Source organism: Tupaia chinensis, unplaced genomic scaffold (genome assembly GCF_000334495.1).
Source record: "Tupaia chinensis unplaced genomic scaffold, TupChi_1.0 Scaffold000283_1, whole genome shotgun sequence".
Taxonomy (NCBI): Eukaryota; Metazoa; Chordata; class Mammalia; order Scandentia; family Tupaiidae; genus Tupaia; species Tupaia belangeri.
The window spans coordinates 407,024-412,341 of record NW_006159766.1 but is presented as its reverse complement, the minus strand read 5'-3'; positions in this window follow the sequence as shown (position 1 = coordinate 412,341).

Here is a 5,318-nt window from a genome sequence, read left to right as displayed (position 1 = left end):
CCGCTATCCCTTCTCCATTCTCCTCTCGGGATCTTGGGCACGCACGCACACGTGCCCGGTGTGAGTTTAAGCCACCAGGTCCGGGACTCGAACTGCGATTGACCACATGGGAGTCCAGTGACATAGCCATTACGCTAACTGCTGGTCCCGATGTTAATTTTTCAAAAATTCACTCGGTCAAGCAGAAGTAGTTATTGTGTCATACGGTGTCTTAGGCCCTGTTGGCGTGGGGATATGGTGGCGAATAAACCAGACAGTGTCTTGTAATCTGTGTCATGTCAGGTAGAAATTCTGCCGTGGAGAAAAAGAAAGCCGTGAACAGGAAGGAGTGATAATTGGGGCACGTGCTCATTTAGACAGGAAGCCGTGGACTATGTCCAGGGGACAACCAGCATTCTCCTCTGTGATCACCCAGGACGAAGCAGCCTCACCGGAAGCTCTTGTCACTCTGTCTGTAGCCTCGGGCTTCTCCCTCCCCGTCTGTGAGGCAGGTTCATGCTAGGGGAGAGTCAGCCAAGAGCGAGTGGGAGCTGAAGGACCAGCACCCAGCTTCTTTGCCCCCTGGGGTGGGGTGACCTGGGCGTGTGTCGCCCTCTTCTCTGTGGGGCTGTTCTCCGTGGTGACCTGGGCGAGTTCTCGATGGTATCCGTTTCTTTCCTAGCCCGTCTCACTTCTCCACTCCTGTCCCCATTCTTCTTGGTGTCACATTTCGCACTTTAGAAATATCATTTGCACTCAGTCCCTCGTTATAGAGGAATTCAGTCTACATCAGTAAGGGCTAGAAGTGTCCGAGGACGGAGTTCCTCTGAATGAGATTCTAAAACTGGCTCACTTTCTAGTCAGCGAAGGCAGGTCAGTGAAGACCAGATGGCAACAAAGACCCCATTGCTGTGGGTCAGTAGGGTGGTGACCACGTCTGGCATGCCATGGCATCGCTATTACTAAGAGTCTCACGTGGGATGACCTGGGGGAGCGTGCAGGTGGAAGAGAACGCCCTGGCTGAGAGTACATCTTGTACCGAAAGGTCCGGGGTCAGTGGTAACTGTGGAGCTGGTTGGTTGGTAGTCGGTAACTTCTAGAGAAGCCACGACAGAAGGACATAACAGGCTCAGGTTAGGGAATCATGAACTGAGAGCGTGGGTCAAAAGCCAGACATTTTCTTTTCTTTTTTGTTTAAAATAATTATCTATTTTTAATTTTATTTATTATCTGTTATTTGACTTTGACCAGAGTGAGAGGGGAAAATGAGAAAGCAAGCCGCTAGGTCCAGGACTCGAACTGTGGTCAACCATGTGGGAGTTTAGCGTCTCAGCCATCACACTGCCAGCTGCCCTCCCCCCCCCAAAAGCCAAAAATTTTCTATGCCATCACTTATACTATTTTTTTTCTTTAATTTGCTTTAGGGTACAAGCACTTGCTGGAGAGAGAGAGAGAGAGGAGAGAGAGAGAAAGAGAGAGAGAGAAAGTGAGAAAGCAAGCTCCAGGGAGGATGGCCAAACCACAGTCTCCTCTCTCTTCCATTTTCCTCTCAGGATTTTTAGACACACACACACACCTGGCAGGTCTTTCAAGCCTCTGGGTCCAGGACTCAGACCGCATACTCAGCCTTATGGAATCCAGCCCCCTTAACCACTATGCCACCAAGCTGGCCCGCCATGCCCTCATTTAAAAGAAGTCTCATCTGCTGTAGACAGAGGGTTGAATTGTGGAAAAATAGGGCCTCAGCTTTGACCTTATGTACAACAGACCTACAAAGGAAGTTGAGTTCACAACCCAACAGGTTTCTCATGCTAAGTCAGGAACTAGAGGAGGAAAGAGAGGAGCCCTGATATCCCTGATAAGGATATGTGGGTGCGTGGGCCTGAAGTGCGTAGGTCCCAGATTCTTCTTCATACTCGGAACGAGGATATTCAGGATATTTGCCCTTGGTAGGTGAAGCCAGACTCCCATGGCCTGGAGACTGAGCGAAGGCCTCCTCTAGGGCAGACTTCTGTAGGAGAAGGGATTACAACATAGCCATCCCTTCCTAGGGAGTGATTTCTCATGTTCCCTTTCTCTGTGTCTCTCAGTCTCTCTCCAGCAAGCACATGGTGCTATGGCAAAAAACTAAAAAAAGAAACAAAAACAAAAACAAAAAACAAAGAAAGAAAGGAATTAGTCACCAAAACTACTGCAAAATCTGACTTGGGAGTATCAACGGGGCCTGGGAGAAAGTGCCTGGAAGTGATCTCAAGGCAGGGAGGGCAGAACTACGCTGGACGGAGGAGCGTGTATTAGATCAGGCACAGGACCCCGTGCCTCTGCGCCTAATACCCCCGGGCTGTAGAATGCCTAGGCCTGTACTTCCTGCAGAGCAGGAACGGTTCCTCCAAGCTTGGAACTCATGAGATGGAGAGCCAGGGATTCCGAAGACAGATGAGGGAGTCAAAATGCTCAGAAAGCTTAGAAGAAAGAATACGTTTATTAGTCCAAGAACCCACCAGCTAGCAACGTTCCCGAACGGGGCACAGAGGACACTCTTTACTAATGTGACACGAAATGTGCTAGCCCGTTCTGAGAAGCGGAGGATTGCCTCATGGGAAGAGATGCTTCAGGCTCAGTCAAAACAGCGGGATTCTAGAGGCCCATTGGTGGCACTCAACCATCAATGGCAATGGGGATGTGACAATTTGAGTAAGTCTTAGGGACCTAATATTGAAAAGGGGGGGAGTGAGCCCCCAAAGAACACAGAAATCATTTAGATTATTTTTTTAAAAATTATTTCATTTTATCTATGGATTATTATTCTTCAGTTTGACCAGAGAGAGACAGAGAGAGAGAGAGAGAGAGAGAGGAAGAGTGAGAAAGCAAGCCACCAGATCCAGGACTTGAACCATGGTCGACCACGTGGGAGTCCAGCCCCTCAACCACCATGCCACCAGCCGGCCCCAAATCATTTAGATTTAAAAAACACGCAAAAGGAAAATGCATGCATGTGTGTATATGATACATGGGTGAGCAGAGAGCTAGAAGAACGGTTACTTTTAGCAGGAAAAGCGAGAAGAATGGGAACAGAGAGCGACGTATTGGTTTTGCTGCCAGACAGTACATACACTTGCTGGAGAGACATGTAGAGGGTGGGAGGTGGTGGGGAGAGAGCACCCCCAATGGGACATGATCACGTCGCAGCCCCTTCACCTTCATTTACTCTCCTATCAAGATTGTGGGCATGCGTGCACATGTGCATAGCATGTTTGACAAGCTGCTGGGCCTGGCATTCAAACTGCCGTTGGCCATGTGGAATCTGGCTCCCTTAACCACTAGGCTACAGGGCCAACCCTGTACAAAAGAACTTCTAAGGTACTGGTGATACTTGCTTTCTCAAGCTAGCTGGTGAGTACACAGGTTTTCGTTTCATTATTATTCTCTACACACATAAATTACGGTTTTGAAAATGTGCTTAATATTTAACAAACATACTTATAGCAATAGAGCCTAACCATAATTCCTCACTGGTTGGGGCTCACGGTGGAGAGCTGTGAAGTGAGTATTGGGCCTTGGTGTCAGATAGATCCAAATTCAACCTTCCTATTTGCCGTTTGGCCTTAGGGGTGTTACCCTGCCTTTGAGTGATAGGTTTCTCACTGGTAGAATGGTTTTGCACTGTAAGTCCAGTGGGTCATGGTGAGGGTTAAATAAGATAATTCACATAAGTCTGATAGTCAATGTCTGGCACACATCGGGAGCATAAGAAATAACCGTAGTGGGGCCAGCGGGTGGCATGGCGGTTAAGGTAACTGGACTCCCACATGGCCACCCTGGGTCAAGTCCTGGACCTGGTGGCTCAAAATCATGCCAGGTGTGTGTATGTGCCCAAAAGCACAAGAGGAGAATGGAGGACAAGGAACCAGGGTGTGGCCATCCCTCCTGGGGGGTGATTTCACTCTCTCTCTCTCTCCAGTGAGCACATGCTCCTTATAGCACAAACCTAAAAGAAAAAAGAAGTAACAGTAGCTATCCTACAACTGTCCATGTCTCCTATATTTTTCCTTTTAGACATTTTCTTTCTTTCTCTTTTGATTTTATTCAACTTACTTCCTGCACGCATTATGTAGATGACCTATGTCTTATTATTATTACTTATTTTTGCATTGCAAATTGCTTTTCAAACTGCCATTATCTCACCTGATCCTCACTTTCCAGCCTCGGGAGACCAATACATCTTAGCAAATGAGTGACTAGGTGGGTGTTATGGGCTTGTTAAGGTTTGCACCCTGGTTCTTTTTTTGTTTTTGTTTTGTTTATTCGAGAGGTTTTTGCCATAGGGCGCGTGCACTTGCTAGAAAGACAGAGAGAGAAGAGAGAGACAGAGAGGTAAAGTGAGAAATCACCCTCTGGGGGGATGGCCATGCTACAATCCCTTCTCCTCCATTCTCCTCTCGGGATCTTGGGCACGCACGCACACGTGCCCAGCGTGAGTTTAAGCCACCAGGTCTGGGACTTGAACAGTAGTTGGCTACATGGGAGTCCAGTGACATAGCCATTACGCTCACTGCTGGTCCCTGCACCCCGGGTTGTCACCCAAAGGTTCACAGTATTGAATCTGGTTCCCAGTGTGACCGCTGGAGAAGCTGAGGCCCAGTATGGGGTGGTGACTGGCCCTTGGAGGCGGCGCTGTCATGAACAGAGGGATGCCGCCTTGTGAGAGCAGGCGGTTACAGGAGAGGGCTGATAGGATTGACACAGGCCCGCCTGCTGCCTTCAACTCCCCAGCCGCCGGCATTGGGCGTTAAACAAGCTCTAGTTCCATCAGTTTACCAGACTCAGGTATTTTGGTAAGCAATGCAAGAGCTGACTAAGGCCTGAATTACTTAGGTTCCCCTAAAAGTCGTCAGTGGAGGTCATGACCTCTAACAACTCAGACGGTACCTGGAGTTGGAGTTAAGTTCTTCAGACGGGTGATTAAACAAAAATGAGACCTTTAGGGTGGGGCCCTCCCTCAGTATGACTGATCCCTTTATGAGAAGAGGAAGAGGCACCTGGAACACACACACACACACACACACACACACACACACACACACGGCCATTTAAAGACAGAGGGAGAAGACAGCCTTCTGCAAGCCTGTAAGAGAGACTGTGCCTGCCAACATCTTCGGCTTGGACTCCCAGCTCCAGAGCTGTGAGAAAATAGAAAATACGTTTCTGATGTTTGGGTCTTACTTTTATCAAATTAATATAAAGGCTTCTAAAGAAAAGCCAGCTGCCTTTTCCCCATCTAATATGGTCTCCTGGTGGCAACCACTTTCAACTCGCTTAGGTGTTTTTTCACTTGAATA